Below are 21905 nucleotides of genomic sequence, written 5' to 3' on the forward strand. Positions count from 1 at the left end.
AAAAATTAAGTCATTTAATTATTTCTACTTGAATTTAATTTCAGTTTACATGCGCGGTTCATAAAATCAATTATGCATAATTCCATACAAATCGCAATTTGCGGTTCCTTCTTATTACAGCAGCGTTAGGAGTGTCAGAAGAAATGATAAACATTTAATTAATTAGACTCTCTATGTTTCGAAGCTTATAACAACATGAATAATGTAATTTCAAGCCCTAATTTTTTTTCAATAAAAGAAGCAAAGACTAAATTTTTAAATTAATAAAAGGTTTAATCGAAAAATATACAATATTTTTTTTTAAATAGGTTTTCTTTAAAAAAGATTTCACAAAATTCAACAAATTTTAACTTAATCCAAATCTAATAAATATATATAAATGCCAAAAAATCACATAAAAAAATACTAATCAATGGGTGCTTCTATTCTTCATTTATAAGAATTTGTCCATATTTATATTTTATATTCCATATACTTTTTAAATTTTTTAAGCAACCATTCGAAATGACCATGTTTTCATTGCTGTTAGCAAAGCGGTGTTTCTTCCTTCTAGTTGTGAAATACGGATGCCTAAAAGGGCCATAATTAATTATTTCAAAAACATAAAACATATGCGGGAGCCGTCGTGACTTGTGTAGGAAAAAATATGGGTCACCGTACTTGAAAAATGATCACATTTCACTCATCAGTTTTTGCCGTTTAAATACAAACCACCCAACCAATTTTCCATTTTTTCTTATTCTCTTAAAGAAGTACACAAGTTTTTTTATTTAATATATTCTATTTCTTTTTTATGCAGTGAATTTTTTTTCTTTTTTAAATCTAAGAAGAAAAAAACATTGAATGAAATAGAAAAAATTGCTGTAGGTATCCAATATTTACTGGACAATATAACCAAAATGTGAGGTTTCACTTACAAAAAAAAAAAAAAAGTTCTAAACTTTTGACTTTACAGGTAAATTTGCACAAAACTTTTTTTTTTTTGTATTAAATTAGATTATTTTATTTATTGATCTTTTATCTTCAATTTGTGATATATAAATCTGAAGTGAGAAAACTATTTTCATTTTGATAGACATTTCAAAATTGGGGGGGGTGAATTAAAAAAAAAAACGTTTATCTAGAATATTATATTCGGTTTATTGGAAAGAGCATAAAATTTCACATTAAACCTTCAAATATCGTAAGAATTGAACCAATAGAAAAATTTTGATAAATCTTTTTCAATTTAAAAATCCAACTCGTAAAATTCAATTCCTTTCATTATGTAGAAAAAAATGGCTGCATGAGCGCGGGCAGGCACTTTTGCAAACAGTTTTTTTTAAAAAAAATATTTCTATTTTTCAAAAAACTTTAATGGTTTATTTTGGAATTATATTCCATAAAAAAATTAAACAAACCACTTTAAAAAGAGAAATTACGAGTTTTGTATATTTTATAGTTTTGTGTTAAAGGTGTCAAAAATTCCAAACACACCTACAGCGGCGCCTCCTATGCACAACAAACTAAAATAGGATTATTTTCTTGGCATTTTTATTCATACAGATATTCAACTGAGGTTTTCTTATAAAATAGTAGTCCTCATCTCGTCGATTAAATCCTATTTCAGTCAGTATTTAAAACCTATTGAACACAAATTTACACGGTTTCCTGAATGTATTACGAATTAAAAAAAAAAAATGATATTAAATAACAAGACTCTCGGGCAATGCAAGATAACCCTTGAAAAGGAGAAATTTTACAGATTTCGATGACAATAAAAATATGGAAGTATGAAACATTCGTTGATCTTGATTCAATCCCGGGCAATGTTGGGTCATTCTGTGTGTGTGTATGTGTGTACTAGCAAAATACCTACAACACAAGCAGAAACGAATGTTTCTCACTTCCATATTTTTATTATCATTGAAATCGGTGAAATTACTCATTTTTCAATCAAATCGATTGGTTACCTGCTCTAGTTAGTGACCCTTCGCGATGTACCGAGAGGAAGCTTCACATGTCTCTCCCCACAGTGACAGTCCACAATACATTGTAGTCTACACTGCACTGTAGAGAACCTACTGTTGGTTTGATGAAATTATTTTCATATAATGACTTGAATTGGAGCTTAAAATGCAGAAATCAAGTATCATAGTTCAATTGTGCTCTAAAACAGAAAAATTGATTTTGAATACACTACTGTTTTATCAAAGAATCTGTCCATTTTATATACTAGGCTTTTCTTATGCTCGTTCTTAATCAGATTTTTCGATTATCTAAACTTATTGGAGGCATTCTGAAACAAAACTTATCTAAGAATACTCCCAAATACAAAATACATTTGTGTGAATTTTTTTTTTTAAAATCAGTCCAACCGTTTCGGAGTCCACAAGAAACAAACTCACACAAAGTGCCTTTTTATATATATAGATATTACAGCCAGACAGACAGACATAGATAATTGTAATGGCGCTCAACTGAGGTGAGTTAAATCAGTTACAAATGAGTTCACTGCATATCTTATTAAGACAGTCCACCTTTGCAGATTTAGAATTAAGCTCTCATCGTGCTTCAGTTACTCCAGATTCCAGTTAAACTGAGCGCCAGTCACTACTGTTCTAATCCAAGTCTTTTCAGTTGGTCTTTGCACCTCTTCCAGCCTGGGTGATTGGGCCTACCAACTTGCGGATGAATTCTTGCTCAGAAAATTAAAGAACATGACCAAACCAGCTAAGAACAATCTGTGATGTTGGTTATGTTGCATTATGTCCAGACGGTGCCATTTGAGATGTGATGGTGAGACGGGTGTTTAGGATGCACCAAAGACATGTAGTGGTCAATGGTTATAATATCTACGTAAGTAGCATGGTGTAGTGGTAACAGGTGTGCATAGTCAACATCACATGCAGGGTTCAAGTTCCGTCAAGATCCGAGTGATTCACTAATACTTAATTTTCTTCAAATTTCTAATTCAATCAACTTTTAGTTTTTCAACTTCATTTCTATTAGAATGGAAGGAAGGACAACTAAACCCTTTAGTGCAGGAGGACTCTACGGAAAAATGTATCTTTAGTTGACCTTTTACAATAAAATATTTTCGTTTACTAGTCAAATAAAAAAGTTACTAGCCAAACCCACATGATTTTTAGAATATGACATCTTCGTTCTATGACGAGAATGTACAAAGATTTTTTTTTTTTTTTTAAATAAGTGTAATTCTAAATATATACCGAATTTTATGTTGATACTTGAAAGTATAAACATTCGAATTTAGATGTTTGCTAAAAAGAAAATAATAAAAAGAGTATATTGTTTTGTTAAACTTTTTATTGTTTAAATAATTTGCTCGTTTTATTAAAAAAAAAAAAAAGTTGAAAAGATATTTTTCACTCAGTAGTGAGCTTTGCAAGTGTCGATGAAAGAAATACAATCGCCAAAAGATAAGTCTTGCATTATTTCTAGTCGCCATTTTGGGGGGTAAAAAAAAAAAAAAAAAAATCACTCGTGAATGCGACTGTTTCACTCACAATGTAGAGCCCTGTAGTGTCATGTCTTTACAGCTTTCAAATTGTAAATTACGTCAACCTCCTCCAGTTTGTTCTGTAAATAGCAACAAAAATATTCAGCTCAATATGGGTCCCTTCCTATAGAAAAACTTTATTTTTATTATCACCAAGGACCCTTGGTTGCGCATTGGGGTAAGCTGATTTTTAGAGGGTTTTTTTTTTTAATAATTCTCACACATGTCTATGTCAAGAAAGTTTGATCTTGGTGTGACAATTGCAGGCATCAAAAACCTGATTTTTAACTGGCACCAAGTTTGGAGCAATTAGTTTGAAAGATTGCAAGGTAGAAATAGACTGAAAGTCTGGGTATTAGTGAAAGTGATGCAGAAGGCTTAATAGGAGTTGATTCCAGCACACTGCCCACACCATCTCCAAATAAACAAACACTTGAATTTGGGTTTTTGGTTAGCAAGATGTAGTATCTGTTTATTCTAATGCTGCACTTAGTCTTTTCTGTCTTGGTTGGTGAAGAAGAAATCCTTTTAAACCGAGGTAACTTTTATTCCGTACAGAGTGCTTCATTTTTGGGAGCTGGATTGTGTCAACATAAAAATCGACCCGTCATCGAACTGCCCTCGTAAACAGGCACGTAAATAGGAACAATTGATTATAAGCATAGGTTTTATTTTAAACCCTAAACCCCATATACGATGTAATTGCAGGGATTAATAGTCTTTATTTTTTTTTTTTTTATCAATATTCTTAAGCTCAGTGACTGATCCATGATCCACAGGTAGATCAGAATCAATGAATTTATAAATATATTTGACAATAAAAAGCACTTGTGCATTTTTAGTTATTGTGAACATTTTTCATTTTTGAAGAACTCAACTCTGAACGGGGGGAGGGGGGACAATTCAAGAAAAGTCATTTTCCAATAATGACTGTTCAAAATTATACATTTTAATGATTGTTTATAATGAAAGTATAATTTTGTAAAAAAAAAAAAAAAAAAAAAAAAAAAAAGCGATTTTTATTTAAAAAAAATACCTACATTTTTACTTTCATTTCAGAATTTTCTTTAGAGTATTCATTAAAAAGTTAATTTAAAAAAAAAAAAAAAAAAATGCCATTCATTTTTATATAAGGACCACTTTCATTTCAGAAACACAAAAAATGCCTATTTTAATTTAATTAGTTTTCACAAAACCTAAAAAAATTATTTTAATTCAATAAATGTTTGAATAATTAAGTTTTGTGTTAATTCAATGTATTTGTTTTTACCAAAAAGTTATGTGAAATTACCATTTTTGGAGAAATTCTTTGAAGTACCTTAAGAGCATCTAGAGTTTTCACACCCTGTTCAGAATGGAACTCTTCAAAAATTGAAACAAAAAAGTTGTCCACAATAACTGAAATCCACAAGTGCAAAGCAATTTCTTTTAATCTCTACATAAAATAGGAACAATCATTCCCCTATAGAAAAAAAAACAGCCCGGCAAACGCAGATGCCACATTTAAATTCATTAGGAGCAGATTACAAGCCACTATCTTATGTAGGTTTTGTGCATATTTGCAGTTACATTCATACAATATAATAAAATCCTTGGAGAGTAACAATCCAAACTACATCTTAGTTACCAGTCGTAGCACAATGTTTTTCTCCTAAATTATTTTCTCTCAATCGTAACAGGAAGTTCTCTACATTGGTCAAAAGTTTTGCTACATTGCCATTAGTGTTTGTTTCTTTGATAAATACATTTGACATTAGCTTTTCATTTTCACTGTGTAAAATAATGAATGCTCCCTCTGCAGTCGGTTCAATTTGATTGGCTGTCTGCTTGCGTTTCTCAGAATAAGGGAATATCAGTTTACATTATTTTTTTGAATGGTTAAACACTAAACAAGACGTCGATCAAGCAGTATAAAACACGTCCGGATTTCTTTTTTTTTTTTTGCCGCATAATTCTAAAAATAAGCAATAAGCTCTCCCCGTTTGAAAACTTTGGAGGCCCTTATTTTTTAGACCAAAGATGACCAACATCACCCATTTTTACATGCACTTAAATTATTTAAATTTAAACAACTTTTATTTTAATTAGTGGGGGTACCCGGCGTTGCCCGGGTGTGTGTAGGTGGTGTAGTAGGTGTATCAGAATCGGCCATTAAAAATGACGTATATGAACTTGAATAAATCAACTTACTATCTTTCGAAGCTTATAACTATTTGAAAAATGTAATTCAAACCCTAATTTTTTTTTCAATTAAAGGAGCAAAGACCAAATTTTGAAAAAATAAGTTTAATAGCAAATTATGCAATATTTGTTTTTTTTTTTAAATCGGTTTTCTTTAAAAAAAAATTTTTAAGAAAATCAACGAAATTTTACTTAGTTCGATTATAAAAAATATATATAAATTCCAAAAAATCACTTACCTAAAAAAATTCTATTCAATGTGTACTTCCATTGTTCATTGTTAAGAATTTATCCATATTTATACTTATATTCCATGACCTTTTTAAATAAAAACTTTTTTTAACAAGGATTCAAAAAAAAAAAAAAAAAAAAAAAACGCAAACTCAGATTTATTGACTGTTCAAAAGGGAGAGAAATCTGATTTTTTTCGCGATTATCTTACGGTGACTTATAAACGCCATAATTAATATCTCTTTTTATTGCGTGCTGTTAACCAAAATTAGTATTTTTGTGCCTCCGTGGTTGAAAAAAAAGCACACATTCACTTATAAGTTTTTGCCGTTAAACAAAAAATCCAGTCGACCGATTTTTTTTTTTTTAATCCTCTTAATGAAATACGAGTTTTGGATTATTATATCTTATTTCTATTTTATCGAGTGAATTTTTTTTTTTTTTTAATATCTAAAAAAAAACAAAAAAAACATTGAATGAAATAGAAAAAATTGCCGTCAGCGTCCTGTATTTACTTGGCGATATAAGCATAGTATGAGCTTTCATTAAAAAAAAAAAAAGGTTTTACACTTGATTTTACAGGTAAATTTCCAAAAACACTTGTTTTAAATTAGAATATTTTATTTATTTTCTTTTATCTTCAATTTATGATATATAAAACTTTGGTGAGTAAATTAATTATTTAAATTTTAATAGACATTTCAAAATGGGTGGGGGGGGGGAATTAAAAAAAACAAAAAAAAAAGTTTGTCTAAAATATTATAATATCGGTTTATTGGAAAGAGCATAAAATTTCACATTGACACTGAAAATCTCATAAAAATTGAACCAATAGAAAAATTTTGATAGATTTTTAAAGTTTAAAAAGTGAAAAAAATTTCACTCGTAAAAATCATTTGATTTCATTATGTAAAAAAATGGCTGGTTGAACGCGCACCGGCACTTTGTAAACAATTTTATTTTTTTTTAAATAAAAATAATATTTCTTTTCTTTTTTTTCTTTAAACAACTTTAATAGTTTATTTTGTAAGTATATTCCATACAGGAAATAAACAACCTACTTTACAAAAAGAAATTACGAGTTTTTTATATTTTATTCGCAGTTTTCTGTTTGGGGTGTCAAAAATGCCCCCAAAATTCTGATACACCTAGTGGTGTAGTAAGGAACTCTGGGGGAGGGGGATAAAAAAAGTGGTAGTAGCGAGGGGGGGGGGCAAAACAACAGTAGGCAGCCCAGGTGGAGAGAGATGTTTAAAAAAAAAAAAAAAGGGTGGTATTAGGCAGGCAGGTTCGAACCCTAACGCAAAGGAGAAAAAAAAAAAAAAATTAAGCGTAGTCAATCCAACAGAGACAATGACTTGCGAAAATGTTGGGGGAGGGGGAACAAAAAAAATAAACACGACCCCGCTTTGTACATGGTGAAGGAATTAATGTTTTCGGCCCATTTTTCAATATTTGTCATCTGAAGGATCGAGCTGGAAAACGATACCGATCTTTTTTTATTACATTTTCACCCCAAACAAGGCACACTGCCACTTTGGTGTAGGGGGCTACTATCAGGGGCAACAACTACTGGGACACTATGTTGGGATTTGGGCAGCAAGATGTCGGTTCACGTTACACTTGAACTTCTGCATGTCAGTACAGTTAGGGAAGCAGGGACCTGGAATGGAATTCCAGAGTCTAGCGGTTCTGGGGAAGAAACTACTGGAGTAGAAAGATCTTTTACATCTAGGGATCTCTACTGTGTGGGGGTGGGATTTAGCTGCCTGTCGGGTTTGTCGAGGGTGTCTACATCGTGGGGGCACAAGTGTCTGCAGTTCGTCAGTGCATTCACCATTAAAATACTTGTAGAACAGGCAGAGGGATGCAACGTTTCGTCGATGGGACAGAGGCTGAAGCTTAGATGCCAGTTCGGGGCCTATCAGATTGGCGACTCTTTTGAACCTTGTCTAAGAGTGAGAGACTAGTAGCAGATGCACCAGCCCAAATATGACAGCAATACTCCATACATGGGCGAATGGTGGCCTTATAGAGGTACAGTATACTTTCAGGTGTCAGTAGTTTTCTAACACGGTAGAGAGAGCCTACCTTTTTCGCAGCGGCCCTGGCAATGTTTTCAATATAATTGTTCCAACTCATGTTTCCTGTGAACGTTAGGCCAAGCAGTTTGAAAGATGTACTCTCAGACAGGGAGTCACTGACCATTGCTATTGGTGGCATAGAAGGTTTCTTGTAATTATTGAAGTAAACCAGTTTAGTCTTGGCAGCATTGAATGTGACCATCCATTTATGTCCCCATTCCACTACAGATTGGAGGTCATCCTCTAGTGTTTCTGCCATTTCTTTAGTTATGTGTTCATTTATTTTCCTGTCATGCCTGTTATAGAGCGTGGTGTCATCAGCATATATACCCATCTTAGAGGCAGTTTTGTCGGGGAGGTCATTAATAAATATTAGGAACAATAGAGGGCCAAGGATAGACCCCTGAGGCACTCCCGCATTTATATCATATTGTTTAGATGTATGACCGTCGAGGACAACCTGGATTTTTCTCTTATCTAAGAAGGATTTAATTATGTTAAGTATTCTACCAGTGATACCGTATGATCTGATTTTACTGAGGAGACCCTCATGCCACACCCTGTCAAAAGCCTTAGATATATCTAGAGCTCCCGCTCTGCCCTCCTCCGCTTTGTCCAGTGAATGGTATATACATTCAGAGATTACAGTGAGGATGTCAGCTGTGGAACGGGCTTGTCTAAATCCATATTGTTTGTCAGTCAGAAGTTTAGCATCTGTAAGGTGCCGGACTACAGCATGGTTAATTATGGTCTCAAATATTTTGGCAAAAAGTGGGAGGAGGCTAATGGGGCGATAATTTGATGGGTCAGTTCTTTCGCCAGAATTCTTGAATACTGGTACCACAGAAGCAGTTTTCCAACAGCCCGAAAAGCATGATTCATTAAGGCATTTTTTTGTAGAGTTTGGAGAGAACTGGAGCTACTTTGGCTGAGCACTTTTTTAATAGCACAGCTGGGATGAGATCAGGTCCACATGCTTTTGAAGTGTCAAGGTTTTTTATGATAGTGTGTACCTGAGCAGGGGTGATTTTTAGATCGTCTAGCATGGCGTCTGTCCGCAAAGGAAAGTCAAGCAGGGGTGGTTGAAAGGGTCCAGTGTGGAGTTTGAGGCAAACCCGCTGGCAAGCATATTAGCCTTGTCGGTTGCTGAGCAAACAAACCTCGTGATTGTTGGTTAGTGGGGGAATTGTTGATTGCCCATTATTTACTACACTGTTGTAGATTTTCCAGAAGTCACGATTTCCTAATTTTTGTGCTTCGATGCGTTTTTTAGTGGTTTCAGTAAATTCTCTCTTAGCTGTCGCTATTTCTTTCTTAACGTTACTTCGTCACGTGTGTCGAAAGTTTTTGCGAGCCATATACACACACACGTTGCATTTTATATACAAGTTGTTCGCGTTATATCAATGATAAAATAATTCGTTTCAGTTCAACTCTGCTCCATTTTTACATGGAGCAATACTTACAAACTGTTAGACTCCATTTTGTAAGCGTTCCGCCCGTTGGCGTTCCACTCGATTATAGTAGCATTATTTACATATTTCCACAGTATTTTTCTTCAGGTCACATGGAGAAAAAAATTTTTACACGAAATGGTTCCTCATGTTTCCAAAAAAAATTTTTTATCGCTTACACACAATTTGTTATCGCATTGTTGTCTAACGTCGATCTATATAATTGCCGGAAAAAAAGTGGTATCCCAATACAGTGTGTCTTTTTTAGAGGAGCTGGATTTCCTTAAATTAAAAACCGATCTTGTAGATCGGTGCAACTGCAGTGCCCTCGGGTGGGGGGTATGGCACCACGCCAATGCAATCGCATGAAACCAGATTTGATACTTTTGCAGTTAATGGGTATGCTATTTTTTTTTTTTTTTAGATAGGACTTTCAAATAAATTCAGGCATGTTTTACTATGGACAACAAACCAAAAAAGTGCTCAAGAAAGAAATATAATAAATGGTATCAAATGCAGGATCAATTACACTTTCTACCTAGCGAGATAAGCTTTGTGTTTTAACTTATTTTAAAGTGTTTTTTTGTAAATTTGAAATACAAATAGTGCCGATTTGCTAAGTTGACATGAGACGACGGTCCTCTTCGGAGACTCGAAAGAGAAAACAAAATACTGATAGGTCACCCAAATAACAGTCACCGTAACATAGCACTCACTTATATAATTTTACGGTATCTGTTTATTAACTGTAAGGTAGAAAGTACGGAATAGTTAACAACCCCCTCCCCCATGTTAAGAATGGATTTCACAATAGTAACGGTACTTGTTTACATTGTTGATCTTCCAACGCATTTCAGATAAAAACATTACGTACTTAGTATCAATTTTAAAAATTACGAAAAATGATCCAGTAAAAGAATTAAATAAAAACAATTTATCGAATTTTATCGTGTTTTACTGTAAAAGAGTTGTGTTGTGCGACTGCGCCGCCGCCGCACAACTCTTCCACAGTAAAATTCTGTGACAAACGAGGGAGGTAACCCTTAACTTAAATTAACAAATTAAGGATCCGATCGTGGCTACTCTGTGGCCGTGATCCGACACTTATACCAGCTCATTTCAGAATGGAATTGTGGATAATTTTCGGTGCTTATTTAAAATTATACTTATTAAAAAAAAAAAAATTTTAATACAGAAAATCTTCATGTGCGTACTCGTCACGAAACGAAGATATATTCTAAAAATTACGTAAATTGATCAAGTAGTTTTTTGTTTTAATTATTTGTTTTTATTCATTGCGGACTATTATCCTCATCTTGTTGTTTCACGACGTTTCGTCAAGTGGTTAACCGCAACGATAGGAACGCCGAATCTCGTAACTGCATCCTCAGCTTCTATAGTTGTCGTCTGTCTCACCACGTTTTGGTCAACTAAGCGTAAGCCTCTCTGGCTGGTCTTTGGTAGGATTGAAACCGCTATCTTCAGACAGACAATGCTCACCTGGAACTGTAGAGATTCAATGTCTATCCACTGCGCGACGCGCGACGGGCCCTGGGATGACGATCAGCGTTGGATTTTTTGGTTTTATAAATAAATCCATGTTTATTCGTTATCTGGTCTTCCATTGTTGCGTCCGTACTGAAATATAACATTCGGTACTGCAATAATTTTTAAAAATCCAACCTTGATTGCCCCCCCCCTTCGGGGCCCGTGGCACAGTGGATTTTGAATTTCTACAGTTTCAGGTGAGCATTATCTGAAGATAGCGGTTTCAATCATACATAAAGCCGGACAGAGGCTTGGTTGGAACTATGGAACTGAGGATGCAGTTAGATTTGGCGTTCCTGTCCCGTCGCAGTAACCAGTGGTGCCAGAGGAATAGTTGGCCGAAACGTTGTGAAACAATAAGATGCGGATAATAGTCCGCAATAAATAAATGGATAAATAATACAAGTTACCCAATACTCATCTCAATAAGAATTCCAATTACTTATATATATATGTCTTTGTGTTTTATTATTTATTTATTTTTAGAAAATCAAAATTTAGGAGTTTTCGCTATTAAAATATTTTGAATATAAACAAAATCTCGGCTCCTGGACCCCATCTCACTTTTTTTTTCTTTTTTTTTTTGTATTTCTTAGTTAAAAATCAATTTACATTTTTTTTTTTTTTTTTTTGTATATGGCATCTTTGTTCTTTGATGAGGATGAATAGGCACATACATCATAAAGATTTTCTGTATTTTTGACTATTTTTAAGAGTAAATTTTAAATAAGTGTGTGTGTGTGTTTATATATCTAGCAGTAGCACATTTATACTGGATCATTTTTCGTAATTTTAAGAATTTATACTAATTTCGCCATGACACTCAAGTACGTAATGTTTCCACTTGAAATGCTTTCACTAATGCAAAACAACGAAAAACACGCAATATTTTAAGTACAGATTTTTTATTGGTTTTACTAACTTAATTTTCAGCGTGACGTACGTACACAAGTAGTAAGAACGATATATTTTCTGAATGAGTTCTTTCAAATGATTATTCGGAGTTTTTTTTTTTTTTGGTATTATTATACAAACACCGTGACAGCGTTAGGGTTGGGGTTAGGGTTTAGGGTTAGGGTTAGGGTTAGGGTTAGGTTTAGGGTTAGGTTTAGGGTTAGGGTTAATTCACTGTCACGGTGTTTGTATAGTTTTACCTTTTTTTTTAGGGGGGGGGGCATTCTAAGTTGTCTGAGCCAATAGATGTCTGCTCGTTATTAAAATATTGATACAGAAAATAAAGTTAAATTAATCAAAATGAGGCATTGGAGATAAAGCAAATAAGACAATTAGTTTAGTACTGGTAAATGGTACTACCATTGAAAAAGAAAGATATGTAGAGTAGAGTGATGAAATTGTCGATTGAAACTGGAACCCCCCCCCCCTCATTCAAATAGGATTTTTTTCTTTTTTTTAATAAAAAAGAAAAATCGGATAGAAATAAAAAAAAATCCTGACTAAGCAATTTAAGAATTTGGAATAATGAAACCGCCACCGGCAATCCATATCACCCCCCCCTCCTCCTCCTCGTTTTATTTTCTCTCAAAGTCAAAGATAATAATTTTAGTTCCTTTTGTTTGTTTTTGTTTAATTTTTATGCTGGTTTTTCAGTTTTAAACTAAGATCTCAACTCAAATTCCAGTTTTTATTCATAGCAATTTGATTTTAATTAAAAATTTGATTAATAGGTTTCAGTGGGAGTTATCTCAAAGCTGAAAAGTTCAAGATAGCTTCAGTTAAGAATCAAAGAAGATTTTAAGACAACTGTATAGACAAGCTATACTATTTTTTTTTTCAACTTATGAAAATAAAGTATAAGATTCCAGTGCATGCATTGCATCACTGCATGCATCTCTCAAGTATAAATTAGAATTATATTTTAAGTAAAAAAAAAAAAAGGTACTCATGCAGAGAGTGATCCGTGCTGAAATAACGTTATTTAAAAAGCAGGGGAGGGGTGTTTTGTACCTATTCTGTACTTTAACCTTACAATTGAATAATAATAAAAAAAGAACATCATAAAACTTTAATTAAACGTGGAAATACGATTTAAAAAATAGCGCGGCGGCACTCAGTATCAGAAATTTTGTGAAAATAGCGAATAATTCCACCCCATCTTTCCAAGCTTATAACTCCTCGAAAAATGCAATTCAAGCCCTAATTTTTTTTTTTCAATTAAAGGAGCAAGGACCAAGATTTCATTAAAAAAAAAAAAAAAAAAAAAAAAAAAAACGTGTTTTTTTTTTAAAAAGGTTTTAAACTTCGGACTTTACAGGTAAAATTCTACGAGAACACGATGTCCGTTTTTTTTTAAATTTGAATATATTATGTATTGACCTTTTCTCTTCAATTTGTGAGTAAATAATTATGTACTTATCCGGGTCTAAATTAAGTATTTACTTTGTAATAGACACTTAAAAATTGGGATGGGGGGGGAACCGTGAATAAAAAAAAAAAACGTTTGTCTAAAATATTATATTCGATTTATTGGAAAGAACATAAAATTTCACACTGACCCTGAAAATATCGTAAAAATAGAATCAATAGAAAAATTTTGATAGATTTTTAAAGTTTAAAGATTGAAAAATATTGAGTTCGGAAAATTCATTACTGTTTAAAAAAAAAACAAAAAAAAATATTTCTATTACTTTTAAAACAACTGTAATAGTTTATTTTGGAAGTATAATCCTTAAAAAAAATACATAACCCACTTTTAACAGAGAAATTCCGAGATTTTTATATTGTATTCGCAGTTTCGTGTTAGGGGTGTCAAAAATTCCTACAAAAATTCTGATACTTCTAACTCTGCATTAGCACAAAAAAAGTCCTACAGAATCTGAGCCGAAAAGACTTTGTTGAACTCAACCTAAAACTTATGTTGGGATTGGGGTAAAAATAAATTAAACAGTTCAATTTAAATTGTATATAAATATTATTATTATTGGTCAGGGTTCTGTTGTAGTTCATGTCAAAATGTAAACATTTACCCATTAAATTTTTCTGCTGGTCGCCATGGAACTCAACGCCCAAGGAGTACCAATGATACTTCTGCATTTTACGCACCGGGCTATTTTTTTTTTTTTTTTTTAAGATAGGATTTTCAAGTTAAATTTAATCTTTTGTTAGGTGAAAGTACAAAAAAGTTAACCCTCCATTTAAAAAATGAGATTCTAAATAATAGTTATTCCAGCACGGTTCGTAAAAACTGCAGAAAAAAGAATTTGGGGGGACTTTCAACCCAGCGGAAAATTCCAATTCTGTCATGGAAATTGAAGTAGTTGACGATACAAATTACTAATTGCGTTTGTATTACTGTACACATAGATTCGAAAAAGTTGTCAAAAAACAAATATATAACAAATAAATGTTATCAAAGGCAAGATAAGTTACTTTTCTACCAAACTGGATATATTTTTTGTGTTTTTATTCAATGTAACATATTTATTCAGCTCGAAAAACATACAGTGTTTACCGATGTATTCGAAAATTCAAGATGGCGTCTCACACCCTCTTTAACACCGTAAGTATGGAAAAAGGTGTTATAAATAAAAAAAACTATACAAAATACTATTAAAAACCCGCCGAATATATGTCAACCTATGTCACGGTAACATATATTGAGCGAGTTTTTAACAGTATTTTATCCGGTTTTTTATTTATAACATCTTTTCCCACACTTACCGTGTTAAAGAGAGAATAAGACGCCATCTTGAATGTTCCAATACATCGGTAAACACTGTATGGTTTTCGAGCTGAATAAACATGTTACATTGAATAAAAACACGAAAAATATATCCAGTTTGGTAGAAAATTAACTTATCTTGCCTTTGATAACATTTAATTGTTATATATTTGTTTTTTGACAACTTTTTCGAATCTATGTGTACAGTAAATAAACCCATCAAATTTTATTGCGAAGCGACGCCGAAGCGTTATTTCTTGATCCACCATTGTAAATAAGGGTGAAGCAACTCAATTCAAAGTATCGAGAACTAAGCCAGCCTTGTAATTAATACAATAAAAATGATTTTCTATGTAAAAAAAAAAAAAAAATATCATTGATCAATTTACGTGATCTTTGGAATCTGACATCTTCGTTCCGTGACGAGTACGTCATCAGATGTTTTTTTTTTTTTTTTTTTTTTTTTTTTAAGTCGAATTCTAAATAAGAACCGAACTGGCTGAGGTGTTATGGTGTGGTCTTGTTTCCTGTGCAGTTCTAGGAGGTCGACCATTAATCACGCTTTTACCACTTCCCAACTTTATGCAACATCTTCTGGGAGAGTCCAGTTAGCGCCAGTCAGTATGAATTAAGATGTAAAGCCAAAAAAAAAGACAAAAAAAAAAAAAAAACGATATTTAAATATTTAATTTCCAGTGATTGGATTGGAATAAATCAATGCTTTTGTGTTGAAAGACAGTTAAAGAGGCCTACTGTTCATTTAAATATTTAGAAAAAGATATTCAAAACTTATTTCAATCAATTTTTCAAAAGAATTACTTTTGAAACCTTGGTACTTATGCAGAAAAATATATATATATATATATATATATATATATATATATATATATATATATAGCGCGGATCAGTCTGCACTAGCAATAGCACTCAACCTAAATTCAATTTTTACAGTATCTTGTTTATTAAATTGGGTGCTAGTGCAGAGACTGATCCGCGCTATTTTTTAAATCGTATTTCCAAGTTTAATTAAAGTTTTATGATATGTTTTTTTTATTCAATTGTAAGGTTAAAATACAGAATAGGTACAAAACACCCTTCCCTCCCATGTTAAGAATGGCTTTTTAAATAACGTTATTATTTCACCACGGATCACTCTCTGCATGAGTACCTTAAATTGTTAGGTGAAAGTATAGAATTGTTTTTTGTTTTGTTTAACTCCCACTCTCCATATTAAGAATGCGTTTCTTAACGTTTCAGCACGGTCCGTACTCTGTATAAGCACTGAAATCTTTTAATCAACCAAATGAAAAATAAGAGCAATTTAATTTTCATGCAAAGTAATTTCACTTTTACTAAGATATTCACAAAAAAAGGGGGTTTCTTGGGTCATAAATAGTAAGATACTTTTCATTTTCCCTACCTTAAACTTTTAATGTCAAATTATATTGGGAATGAACAGTAATATTTATTTATGGACATAAAAGAAAAATAAAATAATCGTTTTAAAAACTGCTATATACATACACACACCAAGCAAGCACACACATAAGATTGGTACATATGCACTTACTGTACTGTGCTGAAATAACGTTATTTAGAAAGCCATTCTTAACATTAGGAGGAAGAGTGCTTTCTTTACTGCTTAGTGCTTTGTTGTAACTATTCTGTACTTTCATTCACCAATTCAATAAAAATTAGAGATGTCGTAAAACTTGAAATTAACTCGAAAATACTATTAAACATAAAATAAAGCAGTACAATAAGTGCAAAAGCACCTACGGATCAAAAGAGTAAATAAGTAAAAAGATGTAAGTATAATGGATAGTTAGGTAAGTCTACAAAAAAAAAAAATATACAGATCGTGCTATATTTTAGATATAATTTTCAACTTAAATTCAGTTTGTATGGTAACTTTTTTATTTATTTATTATTATTATTAGGTGAAAGTACAGATAAAGCCCCACCCTCCCATGTTAAGAATGGGTTTCTAAATAACATTATTTTAGCACGGACCGTATTCTGTAGAAGTACCGATACTTACAATACAATAAAGTATAATTCAGGCCAAAATTTCTTATCACATTCATTTCTTTTTGGGACTTCAATTCATAAATAAAAATAATCAGAAAAACAAACAAACAAAAAAAAAACATTATGATGCTAGGATAGATAGAATACACTAGGCCATAAAGAAACAATCAAAAACAAAAAAGTTTTAATTTAGATTCCGATTTACTTAAAAACAAGAATCACAAATATAAATTATCAAGAAATTTGGGCCATTATTTTCTTTTCTTTTCTTTCCTCTTAAGTCACATCAAGGAACGAGCGAGCGACATCGAGTGCCAATATTAGGCTTATAACACAATTTAAAAATGAAACAACAGTCAATTAAGGGATAAATTAATTTATGGTATTAAAGGGAATATCCCAGAACGAGAAAGTCGGATACTTACTGAAGCGATATAGTAAAAATCCCTTTTTACTTTCTCTCCACAAGAATATTACTTCCATAAGAATACCGTCAATTTTTTCTTCTTCTTTTTTCCCCGAAACCGGAAGTGGAATTTAAAAAAAGAATCACGCATGCGTATTCGTTCGTGTGCTTAATATTCATGACGACCCAATTTTTAATTACCAGTTTCTAAATTTTATTTTAATTTATTTAACTTTCTAAAGTTTGTTTTTCCTTGATTTAATTATATATACTCAACACTCCTAATTGTTTTAAAGGTGTGTGCTATATTGCAAAACCTAAACTATTTTCTAACATTTAAAAGTTAGTGGGTCTATTTTTTTAACCAGACAAATGTTTGGTGCTTATTTAGAATTGCACGTACTAAAAAAAAAATACAGAAAAATCTTTATGGTGTACGTATTCGTCACGGAACGAAGATGTCATATTCCAGAAATCACATAAATTGATTGAGTATTTTTTTTTATTATTATTATATAAGAAAATCAAATTTTATGACGAAGCGTCAAGTATGACTTTTCGTCGTTGTAGTGTCGAAGACGTAAACAAACCTCTTTCCAAGGCTTTATTGAACAAAATTCATAGCTACTAAAGCAAGAGAGAAAGAACTCAGTGTTTTAAAGAAAAAGGAACACGTGCAAAATCACGTGGCAAGAAACTGAATTTGCATATCTCTTTTTCTTTTTACTTTTTTTTTTTTTTAGTAAAAACAAAATTTAAATGAAAATATAACAATATCTCCCACTTGTAAAAGACATTGTAAATAGTTTTTGTTTGTTTGTTTGTTTGTTTTATAAATCCAGTCGCTGAACTGGTCTGCGAATTCTTTTAGATCGGTGTGGAGGTAGTTCGCTATTTGAAGGACCGGTGGTGGTCCTCTGGGAAGGTTGGTTCTCAGTGTTCTGACTATTATAGTCATATTCATCTTCTGTATTAGGTGTAGTACTGTAGTACTAACAGGACTTGTTTCGGTCAACTGGGTCGGGTCTGCATTTGCATTTGCAATGTCGGGTTGAATACTTTTAACAGGATTTTGAGGTCTATCAGAGCGTGGAAAGCGAGCGAGATGTCTCAGCGCTACTGAATCTTCCCGGCCATCATTATGTCGTAGTCTTGCATGTGTAGGGTTAGCTTCGATGAGTTCCACTACCTCAACAATCAGGTCATTGCTCCTGTTACCAAACCGTTTTAATAATACCTCCCCAGGCTCACAGAGTCAAACAGTACCAGTAGAAGAGCGCCTTTCAAAGTTGAACATGCGTTCATGTGGAGTTGCATTTGTAGTAGTGCACAGCAGGGAATGAATAGCATTTAAAACATCCTGTAGAACACCCTGCCAAGCGCTAAGGGGTAATCGTCTAGATTCCAGAACTAATGACAGAGTATTCCAAATAATGCTGTTGTAGTGTTCACATTGACTGTTGCCTCTTGGGTTGTATGCAGTAATATTGTTGAATCCAATTCCAAGTCGCATCAAAAATATTTTGAATTCTTCCAACATAAACGAAATTCCTCAATAGGAATGAATAAATGAAGGGAGTCCGAATATGGAGAAAATATTTGTCAGGCACTGGATTGTGGTTTGCAAAGAACAATTGAAACAAGGGAAAGGAAAAGGAAATCAACTGTATTTATTGACAGTAAATATGTAACGATACCCCATCGAAGATACCAGGACAGGTCCTTTGTAGTCTATGGGGAGGCGCTGAAAGGGAGCAATAGAACGGATCAGTGTATTATTAATAGAATCGAATAATTGAGGTTTTATTTTGGCACAAGTCGTACATTCAGATGTCACATGCCGGACTTCATCAATTGAATATGGCATATTTCGTGATCTTACAAAATGCATCAGCAACAATGTTTTCACTTCCAGGACGGTGCTTTATGTCGTATGACAATGGGAGAAGTCCCATTTTCCACCGTATAATTTTATCATTTTTAATTGTTCCTCAATTAGCAGGTTTAAACATAAAAGATATGGCTTGCTGGTCTGTTACAATAGTAAAGTGTTTCCCAGCAAGGAGATCTCTCCATTTTCAGACACACTCGACTATGACATAAGCCTCTTTCTCGACTATATGAAGTCGTATTTCAAATGGGTTTAGCGATCGAGAAAAGAATGCTACAGGCCTCTCAGCCTGTAAGAGAGTGCCTCCGATAGCCTTTTCTGAGGCATCGGTTTCAATAGTAAATGGTAATTCATCATCAATAACTTTTACAAACAATTCGGCAACGTCCTTCTTAAGTTTTTCAAAGGAATTGATAACTATAGGAGGCATGGGAAATTGTTTATTTTCAACCAGTGGACGAATTTTGTATGAATACTTAGGTATCCATTTAGCATAGTACGGAAACATTCCAAGACACCGCTTTAACGAATCTGAATTGGAAGGAGGAGGCATTTGTAAAAGAGGTTTCAAACGCTCAGGATCTGGTTGCATAGTCCTGTTACAAATTTGGTACCCAAGCAAATTGATGGAATGAAGTGAAAACTTTGATTTTTCTCGGTTTATTTCGAGGTCATATGTTGAGGCAGCCTTTAAAAAACATTCCAAATCAACATCATGTTCCTCCCGATTTTACCGCAAATAGTAACATCATCTATGTATGAGAAAGTTCCAGATAATTTGTTGTCAGAAATGAAAGAATTCATAAACCGTTGAAAAGCAGAACCTCCATTAGTAACACCCATGGGTATTCGTTTAATTGGTACAAATGATTTCCAGCTTGAAAGGCCGTGTAGGGCCGAAGGGCCGATCTTCGAGACAAATTTCGATCTGGTAGTACGCTTTGGATAAGTCAATTGTACTAAATATACAGTATTGGGCTATTTGGTTCACGAGATCCTCAATCCGAGGCAAAAGGTATGCATCAAGTAAGGTGAAACGGTTAATAGTTTGGGAGAAATCAACTACTAATTCATTTTTTTTATTAGGCAACGAAGTCACAATAATCTGAGCACGCCATGGTGAATAACTTGTTTCAATTACATCATCCTCAAGCAGTTGTAGAATTCCCTGTTCAATGAAAAAAATGCAAGAGAGCTATATGCCCAGTCTGTTAAATCCAAGGTAGCTGATCGCCATGGTGAATAACTTGTTTCAATTACATCATCCTCAAGCAGTTGTAGAATTCCCTGTTCAATGAAAAAAATGCAAGAGAGCTATATGCCCAGTCTGTTAAATCCAAGGTAGCTGATCAGCGGCTTGGATCCCACCAGTTTTGGCAAATAACAAATAGGATCCTGAACAGAAGTGTGCGTTCTATCCCAACCATTATCAATGGACCAGAGGTCATCTCGTCAGCGTCAAACAAGGCCAAACTATTTGCAAAGAACTTTGCAGCTAATTCTACCCAATGCGACGAAGGCCATCAACTCCCCATATTTCCTCCTATAACACAGAACAAGCTAGGTAACATACAAATATCCGTGCATGAGGTCGCCAAGCTAATAAAGAACCTAGATTCCAGTAAAGCAACTGGCCCTGATGGCATCCCAATTATACTGTTAAAAAAGCTTCAACCAGAACTTGCTCCCATACTTACGAAACTATTTAAGCGCTGCCTTAAGAAGTGCTTTCCGACTCCCTGGAAGACCTCATCAGTTTGCCCTGTATTTAAGAATTCAGGTGATAAGTCATCTCCCTCTCAATACAGACCAATAAGTCTCCTGTGTGTTATGAGTAAGTTGCTGGAATCCATATTAAATAGAGAAATAGTCAACCACCTCAGCAGGAATAACCTTCTTAGTGACACAGAATATGGTTTCCGCTCTGCAAGATCTACCGCAGATGTGCTAACGGTTATATCCCACAGGATTAGTGAATCTCTTGACAAAGGCTTCCTTTCTAGGGCAATTGCTCTCGACATATCAAAGGCCTTCGACAAGGTATGGCATAAGGGTCTACTTCACAAGATTTCCAGCTACGGTATAACTGGAAATGTTTTCTCAATCATTAAATCATTTCTCTCCGATAAGCTCATAAGAGTAGTGGTAGATGGACAAAAATCGGAGGCCTGCAATATAAATGCTGGAGTCCCTCAGGGGTCAATCCTGGGCCCAACTCTCTTCCTGATCTACATCAATGACCTCCCTAAACACATGACACGACCATCTACGGCAACACATCAAAGGCTGTAAATGACAAAGTTCTCTCTGATTCTCTCTCCTCTGATCTCGAGCGCGTGGTTCAGTGGGGGAAGATGTGGCTGGTTACCTTTAATGCATCCAAAACCAAACTGCTATCCTTACATCATCAACGCTCTGATCCCCATCTGGCATCAATTGTGATGGATGGCTCTCGTCTGAGTGAGGCCCCGTGTTTTGACAAGCTTCTGGGTTTGACCTTTACTCCTGATCTTAAATGGAACACGTACATCAAATCTGTTGCCAAGGCCACTGGAAAGATGGTGGGATCCTTCTACCGCTCCAGAAGATATCTCACTACTGATGCAATTCTCTATCTATATAAAAGCCAAGTACATCCAAGGATGGAATACTGTTGCCATATCTGGGTAGGAGCTGCTAAAAACAGCCTATCCTGCCTTGACAGAGTACAAAATAGACTTCGTGGCTTAGTGGGGGATGCCCTTTTCTCTACCCTGCAACCTCTCTCCCACAGAAGAGATGTTGCGAGCCTGTCCTTGTTTTATCGTTATTTCCATGGCAGATGCTCGTCTGAACTCCAATCTCTGGTCACCCCTCGCCAATCTTTCACGAAAAACACCCGTCTAGCTGAATCCACTG

The 21905-nt window shown here is 33.8% G+C and overlaps 1 protein-coding gene across 3 annotated transcripts in view; it reads right to left on the reverse strand.

The window, feature by feature from the left end:
- Window positions 1–17323, reverse strand: part of LOC145252623 (bifunctional heparan sulfate N-deacetylase/N-sulfotransferase-like) — a 196980-nt gene extending 179657 nt beyond the window's left edge. The window contains exon 1 of one of the 3 annotated variants that reach the window (XM_080112347.1): window positions 17136–17323. The gene's annotated coding sequence lies outside the window, so the exon portion shown is untranslated. Of the gene's footprint in view, window positions 1–5922; window positions 5997–17135 lie in introns of those variants that run through there. The other 2 variants (XM_080112346.1, XM_080112348.1) reach the window with 2 other exon arrangements.
- Window positions 17324–21905: the final 4582 nt, after the last annotated feature.

The sequence above is a fragment of the Euprymna scolopes genome, chromosome 29 (assembly GCF_053919585.1).
Source record: "Euprymna scolopes isolate OS-2025 chromosome 29, ASM5391958v1, whole genome shotgun sequence".
NCBI classification, from domain to species: Eukaryota; Metazoa; Mollusca; class Cephalopoda; order Sepiida; family Sepiolidae; genus Euprymna; species Euprymna scolopes.